Source organism: Vicia villosa, linkage group LG1 (genome assembly GCF_029867415.1).
Source record: "Vicia villosa cultivar HV-30 ecotype Madison, WI linkage group LG1, Vvil1.0, whole genome shotgun sequence".
In the NCBI taxonomy this organism is placed as follows: domain Eukaryota; kingdom Viridiplantae; phylum Streptophyta; class Magnoliopsida; order Fabales; family Fabaceae; genus Vicia; species Vicia villosa.
In genome coordinates this window covers 180,525,727-180,537,320 of record NC_081180.1, presented here as the reverse complement: position 1 = coordinate 180,537,320, position 11,594 = coordinate 180,525,727, and positions in this window count along the sequence as shown.

Genomic DNA, 11,594 nt, shown 5'->3' with positions numbered 1-11,594 from the left:
ACATACCCCCCAAACTCAATCTCTTTCAAAAAGGTTTTTTCTGTTCTTTTAGCCTTTCTTTATATTGGATAAAATAAAAGTCGGTGGCGACTCATGCTTACCGCAACATTGCTTGCTTAAATATAAAAAGTCAGTTCACCATATTACAATCTTGATTGGGAAAAGCAGGAGATAGGAGGAGACCAAGGGTAGAAGTCCCACTAAGATATCTGAGTATTCTCTTGACCATGCTCCAGTGATTATCAAGTGGATTGGCCATGAATTGACAAGCTTTATTAACACAATAAGCAACATCAGGTCTGGTAAGTGTAATGTACTGCAAAGCACCAACAACTAATTTGTACTTCAATGGATCCTTCATAATATTTGTACCAAACTTGCTAGGCTTGCAATGACTAAGCATAGGTGCTTCCAGGCCATTGGCTTCTTCCATAGCAACCTTACTTAGTAAGTCCCTGATATATTTTGTTTGAGTGAGTATGAGAGAACCATTGGGTTGATATTTAACTTCTAGTCCAAGGAAGTATTCAGGCTTCCCAAGTTTCTTGAGAGCAAATTGGTCATGAAGTTTGTTGATGAGCTTATGAATCAAAGGAGATAAAGAACCTGTGATCAAGATATCATCTACATACACAAGCACATAGAGTGTAACACCAGACTGATTATAAGTAAACAGAGAATGATCACATCTGCTAGCTGTAAAACCAAATTGAAAAGAGTTTTGTGAAGTTTCTCATACCAGGACCTGGGAGCCTGCTTAAGTCCATATAGTGCTCGATTTAACTTACATACCAGGGACTTATCACCACATTCAAACCCTAAAGTTTGCACCATGTAGACTTCCTCATTAAGAGCTCCATTCAGAAAAGCATTGTTTATGTCAATTTGCTGAAGATCCCATTTGTGAGTCAAGGCTAGAGTGAGGATGACTCTTATAGTGGTTGGTTTCACAACAGGTGAAAAGGTTTCATAATAATCAAATCCATATTGTTGGTTAAAGCCTTTTGCTACTAACCTGGCTTTATATTTGTTGAGTGTACCATCTGAATTTTCTTTGACCCTAAAAACCCACTTGCATCCTATTGCCTTTCTGTGAGATGGTAGAGAAGTGAGGGTCCATGTGTTTTTGGTTAGAAGAGCATTATACTCTTGATTCATAGATTCAAACCATTGAGGTTGAGTTAATGCTTGTTTGATAGTTGTTGGTTTAGAGTGAGCTAAAAAGGCTTTGGGTTTGAGATTTCCAATTTTTCCTCTAGTGACCATGGGGTGTGTGTTAGTCACTAAGGGTGGTGGAGGAGGACTGACATGTGAAGGTGAGATGTTATGAGAGACAGTATGAGAAGAATTATTATTTTGTGGGGAAGTAGAGAGATGTTCAGAACTGTTATCGCCAACTTGAATTTCTAGTTCTGCTGAAGTGTTAGAAGGGTGGTTAATGTTGTTAACCAACTGCTATGAATCAGACTTAGTGAAAACCTGATGGTTAATACCTGATGCAGTAGTAGGGATGATTATAACCTGTTTTGTTCTAGGGTCAGAGTTAGCAGTAAGTGGCATATTCTGAGCATTAGCACTGTGTTGAGACGGACTGTTTTCATTACTAGGACAGTTGCCTTGAGTGAGACTAGGCAATGTCAATTTTGACCTAGAGGTTCTATGAGTTTTACTTTGATCACTTTGGAATGTTGTGTGAGAAATTTTTGAGTAAGGAAATTGAGATTCATTGAACACAATATCTTTTGAAATGAAAATTCTGTCATCCTTACTAAGACACTTATGCCATTTGTGATGGGGAGAAATCCCTAAATAGGTGCATTCAGCACTTTTAAACTGCAGTTTGTTTTTGTTGAATGGCCTAAGATGAGGAAAGCAGACACATACAAAAACTCTAAGACTTTTATAATCAGGTATTTTCTTAAACAAAGCATGGTAAGGAGAAGTGTAAGTGGGAAAGGTGGAGGTGGGTAGTTTGTTTAGAAGATAAATAGAAGTGGTGAAACTGTGATCCCAAAACTCAATGGGAAGATTAGCATGAGCCAATAGAGTTAAATCCATCTCAACTATACTCCTATTTTTCCTTTCTACAGATCCATTTTGATGGAAGGTATGAAGGCATGTTAACCTATGAATTATGCCTAACTCGTTTAGGTATTTGGTAAGTGGCCTAAACTCATCTCCAAAATCAGGTTGGACAGCTTTAATGGTTGTTTGAAACTGAGTTTGGACATAAACCATAAACTGTTGAAAAATCACTAAGGCATCAGATTTCTGTTTCAGAAAGTACAACCAGGTGTACTTTGTAAAAGTATCAACAATGGCCATATAGTAAGAATAGCTCTGACTAGAGACATTAGGGGAGGGCCCTCATAAGTCCACATGAACAAGTTCAAAGGGTGAAGAGTAAACAGTGTAAGAATTTGGAGCATGCAATCTATGTGATTTGCCAATACTACAAGATGTACAGAATTCAAAGAAATCTTTATTATGTAAAGAGATATTACAAAGTTTCAATACGACTTTCAGATTGACAACATTAGTATGTCCTAGTCTACTATGCCAAAGAGTAAATTCATTAGAACACACAATAATACCATTTATGGACTGAACCTTAGAGGCTATGTTAACAGTATTTGCAGCTGGTTGAGTTGAAAGTTCCAAAGGAAGATTGGAGAAACTCTATAGTCCACTAGTATCCAGGATGCCTTTTAAAAGAACCTCCTTAGATACCTGAGATTTGACAAAGCAGTGATTAGCATGAAACTAAAAAAAGACATTGTTATCTTTGGAAAATTTTGAGACTGACATGAGATTTCTAGTGATGCTATGAACATGAAGTAAATGGCTAAGTTTTAAAGATGTATTTGAGGCTAATGATGGTTTAAATGTGGCTGAGCCAACAGATTTTATTTTAAGGCCTTGACCATTTTCTACCCTGACCTCATTTGAACCAGTGTATCTATGTATATGTTGTAAATTAGCACTGTTAGAAGTCAAATGATGGGAAACACCTGAATCAACAAACCATGTCTGAGATTCCAGGTTGGATTGTATTTGGAGATCCTCCTGATGAGCTAAGTAAGCTGAGGTTTGTGTGGTTCTAGGTGCTTCAGCTTTCTGCTCTTCCCTGGGTTGATTAGCTTGATTGTTCTTTGAAGGAGTTGGTTCGAAATTATCATCAAATCTGTGTCAGCACTCCATAACAGAGTGACCATAATTGCCACACAATTGGCAAGTTGGCATATTTCCAGTAGTGTAATTTGGCCTAGCTCTGCTGCGACCTCTACCTCTGAAGTTACCTCTATCTCTGTGATGTTGAAGACCACCTCTGGTGGATTTGTTGTTGTTGCTATCATCAGAGTGAGCAAGATTTTCGTGGCATTGGCTAGTGTTAACTCTTGGCGATATTTATCTAGTTGTGCTTCTTACACATACAACAAAGCTTCTATTTCATAGAGTGTGGGAGGCTCAATTTTTCCATAAACCATCATAATGAATGGATTATACTCCTCAAGGAGACCTTGCAATATAGCATCCATCTAATCACATTTTGAAATTAGTTCCCCTACCGCCAAAAGCGCGTCTGGAATAGCACGAATTCGCATCACAAATTCACAAATTGATCGATTTGATTTCTTTGTGATCTTTAGCTCAGCTCGGAGTTGATGAACCCTAGCTTTCATTACTGCAGTAAAATATTTGTGGATTTGATCCCAAATCTGATAAGAGTGTTTGCAAGATAAAACCCTAGGTAGTACCCATCCTGAAATCGTCGATAGTAGCCAGGTGAAGAGTGTTTGATCTTGAACAATCCAAGACTCATATTCATCAGATTTGATATTGGCAGTACGATTTTCATTGTTCTTGAACATTGGAGGGATTTGCGAATTCACAACAAACCGGTGAAGTTTGTGCACAAGAATGATGCCTTCCACTTGTTGATTCAAGAGAAGGAAAATCTTTTCTTGCAGATTGATTGAGAGTTTTGGTCCGAACACTATGTGATTGGACGCATTGGAGAATTGTGAGAGGTGAGATTGCGGTTGCGACGCTAAATGATCTGGTGAAGACGCCATGACAAGAGCTTCTCAGAAGCTTGCGAATACAACGAGTAACAGAATAGAAAAGAGAATGAGAAGGAGATGAAGAGAAAATACACAATTCAGTTGAAGCTCAAAGAGAGCTTTCTAGTGCATTCATGGTGAGCGGAAGACGAATTAGATCGAAGGGCGATTGGTATCATGTTGAATATACAGTGCTCTGCACTTATTTTCATTCATTGAAGATCCAAGAAGGGATCGGTTTTAATCTATTACAAGTTGTTACATTCCATAACCATAGAGGTTTATTTATATACACACCTATACAACAGTACTAGTAACAGAAGATAGTAAAGCTACTACTAAAGCCCAAAAACATAAACAGACCCAATAACTTAAAGAAGCCCAATACAAAAATATTGACTCAGTCAACATTCATAGAGAGTAGCTATATATTCTAATATAATACAACAAATTACATAGAAACTTCCCATCCTCCTACAAAAATAAAACAAATCTACACTTTAGCCACTCATACACAACTCTTTTGCACCAGAGAAACACAAACTCACTAGCAGCCTTGCATGGCATTACTAGTTAGGTTCAGCTCCACCTACATGTCACAACATGTAGTCAATGCCATCCATGTTCTTTACATAGTATCTATTAATCATAAATACGTTTCTACCTTTTTTGGTATATTTTAAAAATTGTAATAATTAAATCGTTGATAAATTCAACATTATATAAAAATTGTTAAAACTATTAATATAATAATATTTTAATTATATAATAATATTTAAATAGTTTAGTAATTATACTTTCTTATTTTACAAAATGAGATTGCACACTTTATTTTTATATAATTATTATATTTATATTTAATTTTGATCATTAACTTTATCTAATTATATAAATACACTCTTTATCTTTTACATAATTACTACTATTATATTTAAGTTTCATCATTAACTTTGACTGCTAATTAAATATAGGAATTATTTATGTACTTCCTCATCATTAATTATTTTAAAAAATATCTTTATTATATTTTTGATTCAGTATAACTTCCGTTTAATTTTAAATATCTCTACCCCAAACACGTATTTTTTATTTATTTTTTAAATCAGAACAAAACGAATATTTATTTTCATTATTCTTTGACATATAATTATGCTGATAATTTAAACTTTGAAATTTACTTTAAAAATTAAATTTTATTCTTTAATTTTAATTTTTATGTAAAGACGCTAAAAAAATAATTAATCATTTTATAGTTATAAGATTTACATATAATAAAAAATAGATTTCACAAACTTTTATATTAAATAAGTTATATTAATATATTGATATTATTGACATAAATTAAAACAAATTCTAATTAATTTAAATATATATATATATATATATATATATATATATATATATATATATATATATATATATATATATATATATATATAGAGAGAGAGAGAGAGAGAGAGAGAGAGAGAGAGAGAGAGAGAGAGAGAGAGAGAGAGAGAGAGAGAGAGAGAGAGAGAGAGAGAGAGAGAGAGAGAGAGAGAGAGAGAGAGAGAGAGAGAGAGAGAGAGAGAGAGATGAGAATGCCATTTTTATGTGAGAATATGAGAATGAATCTAAACTATTAGATTTTAAAATAAATGGTGGAGTTTTTGTGTCATTATTTTTTTCTCTTTTCTCCATTATTTATTTTAAAATGGAGGAAAGAGAAAAAATAATGACACAAAATCTCCACTATTTATTTTAAAATCCAACGGTTCAGATTCATTCTCATATTCTCACATAAAAATCTCATTTTTATATGATACGTCATCTCTCTCTCTCTCTCTCTCTCTCTCTCTCTCTCTCTCTCTCTCTCTCTCTCTCTCTCTTTCTCTCTCTCTCTCTCTATATATATATATATATATATATATATATATATATATCTCTTTCTCTCTCTCTCTCTCTCATTTTCATATATATTAAATTTTACTTATTTATTATTATAAAATTATTAATTAAAATCATTAATATTTTTAGTTTATGAGAGGATTTTAGTATTATTTTGTACCGTTTATATTTGAAAATACATTATAAAAATAAAAATAGATTTCACAAACTTTTATATTATATAAATTATATGATAAATTGATATTATTAGCATAAATTAAAAAAAATTCTAATATATATTTGAAAATAACATTTAACAATTATTCATCCTTACCCATTATGATTCAATTAATGATATAAACTTTTGGTTTTTTTACCAATTATCCATTCATACCAATTATAACACGTACCAATTACAGGTGCCCATTAGGAATGAGTCAAGTTGTCATCCTTATATATAAGACGAGTTTGAAGATCAATTAATGTGGATGGATAATAAAGATGAAGACTATAGTGTAAAAAATGGTTATTAAATTAAAAAAAATGCGATAATATTCTCGAGAAAATTGTGTTTTCCATACATCATAATTTTCATAAGTTGGAAAATTATGATGTATGAAAAATACAATTTTCTTATGAAAAACTAAAATTTGTAATTTTTTATTTAATTTATTATTATTTAATATTTTTAAAAAGCTAGCTATCATACACTATCTTTCCCTGATTGAGAGAATTGTGCCAAGAGTCACTCATTGGAGTGCCAAACTCCTTACATATGCTGACAGACTCCAATTGCTCCAGAGTGTGATATTTGCTACTGTGAACTTCTGAATGCATTGTCTTCCCCTTCCCAAGGTTGTCATTCCGAGAATATATGTTGTTTGTAGAAGTTTCATTTGGTCTGGGAGTAGCACACTGAATCGAAAGTCTCCTGTTGCTTGGCATAAACAGTGCAGTCCCAAAAACACTAGTGGTCTAAGCTTGATTGATTTATCTGTTTAGAACAGGGTACAATTGATGAAGATGCTTTGTAGAATATATGTTGTTTGTAGAAGTTTCATTTGGTCTAGGAGTAGCAAAGTGAATCGAAAGTCTCCTGTTGCTTGGCATAAACTGTGCAGTCCCAAAAACACTGGTGGTCTAAACTTGATTGATTTATCTGTTTAGAACAGGGTACAATTGATGAAGATGCTTTGGAACATCCATATAAAAACTGACAACCTTTAGATCAAATGGATCCATACCTATTATGTCAAGAATGATAATGTGATGTATATGGCTAGTAGGCTAAGTTTCTTTTGGATTGTGAAAAGAATCCTCAAGCAAAGAGAGGGTTATAACCAGGTGACAGTTGGTCTGCAGGAGGACAAGTTCAAGTCGAAGGATGCATATCTTGCCATTAAAAATTTGGAGCCTAATGTGTCGTGGTACAGTTTAATGTGGAATAATCTTGCAAGGCCTTGAGCCCAATTCATTCTATGGTTAGCATGCCATGATAGATTGGCTATGAAGGAGATATTACATAGATTTAATTTGATTGACAACCCTCTTTGTGTGTTTTGTAGTAATGTTGAGAACACCTATCACCTATTCTTTGAGTGCCCTGGTACTAGAGACATTTGGTGTTGCATTCTCAAGTGGATTCAAGTTTTGCACAAGCTCTCTAATTGGCATGAAGAGCTCGAGTGGATGGTAAAGAGATGTAAATGGAGAGGCTGGAGAAGCACGTTACTGAAATGTGCTGCAACAAAAATGATTTACCATACTTGGAAGTATAGAAATGCCAATATTTTTGGGAAAGATATTCACAGCAACAAGATAGTGAAGGATATTTTAGAGGCCCTTATGCATAGAAATTGGGAGAATAGGAGAGTTAGAAATCATATATCCTTGCTTATGGTATAGTTTTCTTTTTGTCTTTTGTTGTTTGCTTGGTCCTTGGGGCAGGATCGGCTACGATCGCCTTGTGTAAATAGCTTTTTTTAATTAATATATCCTTTGATTTAAAATAAAAAAATGGATAAATTCATACTATATTTCTGCATATGTAAATTCATAATATATGAAATTTATATTCATATGATATTTTTTACAATTTTTTTTTAATTCACTGAATTTGGTAATTGGCATTTATGTTGGCTAAACTATGTATAATCATAGGATGTAATTCTTACAAATAGAACACAAGTACAATAAGAGGATGTCTTATGAGATGTTGGAACATGTTCTAGAATAACATGTCCTATGGCATAGTTATTGACATGTGCAAGTTGAGCTAGATTACGAGATTCAGTTTCAATTTAACATGTGCATGAAGATAAGGCGGTACATGATTGAAACGTCAGAAGAATCAATTAGAATATTTGGAAGATCATAAAGATAAAGACTTTCTATATTTGGATACAATGTAGGAAGATTTGACTGAAGACCTTGATTGTAGCAAAAGTTACTGTTATATTGGAACAACAAATTTGTTGTGATTGAAGGCCCAAATCTAGTTGGGTATAGGTTATAAATACAAGACTTTGTAACCTAGAAAAATAAGACAACCACCGAGCATAAACGATGTAGTTATTAGGGCTTGTCAAGGTAAACCTCCCGGACTGATGGAAGGTTACCTATGTGATCCTCAAAGCTTGTAGGCAAGAGGAGTATTGTTCTTGGAGGAAGCTTTGAAGTAACTTCAAGTTCGTGGTCATAGTCAAGATTTTTGGGTAGGGATTGTCATGGAAGTATGTCTTCCAAACATTTAGATATTTGAGACTAGAAGGAGATGGATATTAGGTCGTTGCTAGAGCTCCTAGGACTGGAGAACTCTACAACATCATTGTGATGATTGGAATTGGGATGGGGATATTCCATATCTAGGGAGGAACTAGGTAGAAGGGTCACTTGGTAGGGATTAAGTGAGGGTTGCTTTGGACTAGTTTAACTCCGAATTAATACTACTGATAGTGGACTTCATTCCTGGCTTGGTATGCCCCCAGATTAATGGTAATTTCACCGAACTTGGTTTACAATTTCTGGTGTCTTTTATCTTTCAGTTTGTCATTATTATGTGTATATTCTTTGCTAATTGTTCATGACAAATCACATGCCTCTACATATTTTACGACATCTGAGTCTGTTACGCCAGAATTTCGATTGGTATTAGAGCGGACATCCTGTTCTATCTCTGGATGTGATCCTGAGAAGATACTTTATGGTTCAGCAAGGAAGGTTGATGATGAGAAGATGTATTGATAGGTGGTGTGTAAATGGTCCCTAGAAGTGGGGGATTGACTATTTTGAGCATCGAGGGCATTGGTATGCTAGCATACGGGTTTGATTTATTTTCAAACTCATGGTTGTTCTGCTAGTATATTGTGAATAGGTACAAAGATATGTGCTTAAAAGATGATGAGGAAGTATGGAAATTATGTTGCATGGTATCTCTATCAAACCTGGTTCTTTTCAACAGTAGGGTTTGATGTCCTCTAAAGTGATACTCATCATAGGGTATGAACAATGGTGGATCACTTAAAGGAGCCAATGATACTTGAGTTCTGGTCTCAAGTACACTAATAAAGGCATTTTTGCATGGCTGATAGGTTGCTTTTTCGAGAAACATGGAGAAAAATTGAAACCATATAGGCTGGTCTCAACAAGATCTTCATATGTATTGACTCCTTTCAGAAAGTAACTCTGACTCTGGCTATTTGAAGCATAGCTGGAACATCTATCTTAGGGCTGTTTGATGGATTATATCCACAACTTCATGATCAGATGTATGGAAGGACAGATGTTTTGGGTGCTAAACAAAATGTTGTGATTATTTTTATTTGGAACCTACTCCTGACCTAAAAGGAGAGACATCTGATTTACACATGTTGGTCGGGACACGATCAACTGGTCCCTACCAGTGTGTCAGTTTATTTTTGGCCAAGGTATGAAGGTGTGCATTAGTAGAGCTCTTGAATAGGGAATCTCTTCTACAGGTGCAGGATAATGGCATTCATACATATCATTGTCAGACAGGAGGTATGTACGTTGTGCATATGAGATATGGCCTCTGCAAGGATTATCAACCATCAACGGTTGATTTTCTTGGATACCCTACTAGGATACTAGGTTGTTAGGTAAGTCATCTCCATAGCCATAACAAAGATTCTGAGACTTAGAGTAATGTCACAACTGATGTTGGAACATCACTTTCGTTCCCTACTTCTCATGCTTAGGAAGTACATTTAACTCAGAAAAGGATCAAGGGTCAAATAACTGACCAAACAAAGAAAGGCTTTTGAGGCTATATGAAGAATCCACTCATCACAAGTGGTGCATAATAGTATAAATTGGAATCCACTTTGCAGTTTAGAGACGGTTATGTCAGCTAACTGTACCTCTAGAGGAAGGGAATCATATTATTTGTTGGGTGTATGAATTTGAGCGCATATCTGATGAATGACCATGACCTAGTCAGCGTACAAATCTGAAGTGTGTGCAACTCTGCTTTCTGACCTAATAATGTCAGGAAATGATTGACAGTTTATTTCTCTCGAACGCTACAATAATGAGATTTCTGTTGGAGCTTCTTGAAGGACTTCACTGCACAATGAGTCCTTGGAGTAATGGGTCAAAAACCAGAGCTGGGTTTTTTAAATAATGTCCCAAATGATGTTGTAACATCATTGCTGACAATAGTCAGGGAAAAGACTTGGGACCATGAATCTCAATATTCAAACTCCACGATCAGAAGTGACTGAGCGTGCATGGTTTGAATGGGAAGATTCTTTTGTTAGTAATATGCTCAAACAAGGCATGTCTACTATGTTGAAGACTTCATTAGTGCTAAAAATACTAGTGAATGTAAAGAGCAGAAGGTTGATCAACATATCAGGTCAAGGTAGTTCTTCTGTCGTGATCAGTCTGAATCTTAGTAAAGCTTGTAAGCACATTGAGAAAAGGTGGGAGGTTGGTTTCAGACTATGTATACATGACTTCTTATTTGTTTTATAGGTCATGATATTTGATGAAGAGCACGAATTAAAGGTATCCAAATCGTGTAAATAGATCAGGGTACTTGAAGGTTTTTGAGCTCATGATAGAAATGATTGCTCTCCAATAAAGGTTTAAATGCTCAAGTTCTCATGAGCAGCCAGAGCTTTAATTGTCTACATTTAAGAAGAAGTGTTGGTTTCATGTTGTAGCATGAAGATAATGTCTTGACTTGTTTAAAGACATTCTATCGAAAGACCGACAACAACAAATTCTGGAGGATGAGATTAGTGCACAGTCAGACTGAGGTGGAAATGACAGTGCAATGAGCTATTCTTGGAAATTGTCGTTCTTCGATGAAATAGTCACCAGTCAGAAAAAGAATTCGATGGAAGGCTTGGAAAGTAATATTTGAATTCAAATATTTTCCTAAAATATCGAGATATGATTGAGAAAAACCAAAAACCGTCGATATCTTCTATGTCTACAGATGGATATTTATATGTAGTTCCATCTTCCTCTGTGAATCAAAGGATTGAGCATCTCACTCCAAATGAAATTTTTGACTAGAGAAGCCCTTCATAGTAATAGATTCGAGAGTTTGTAGAGAATGATGTTAGAAGAGTATTAAAAGTCACTATGTAATAGGATAGGATGTCCTATTCATATGACATTGTGTCTTGTGATATG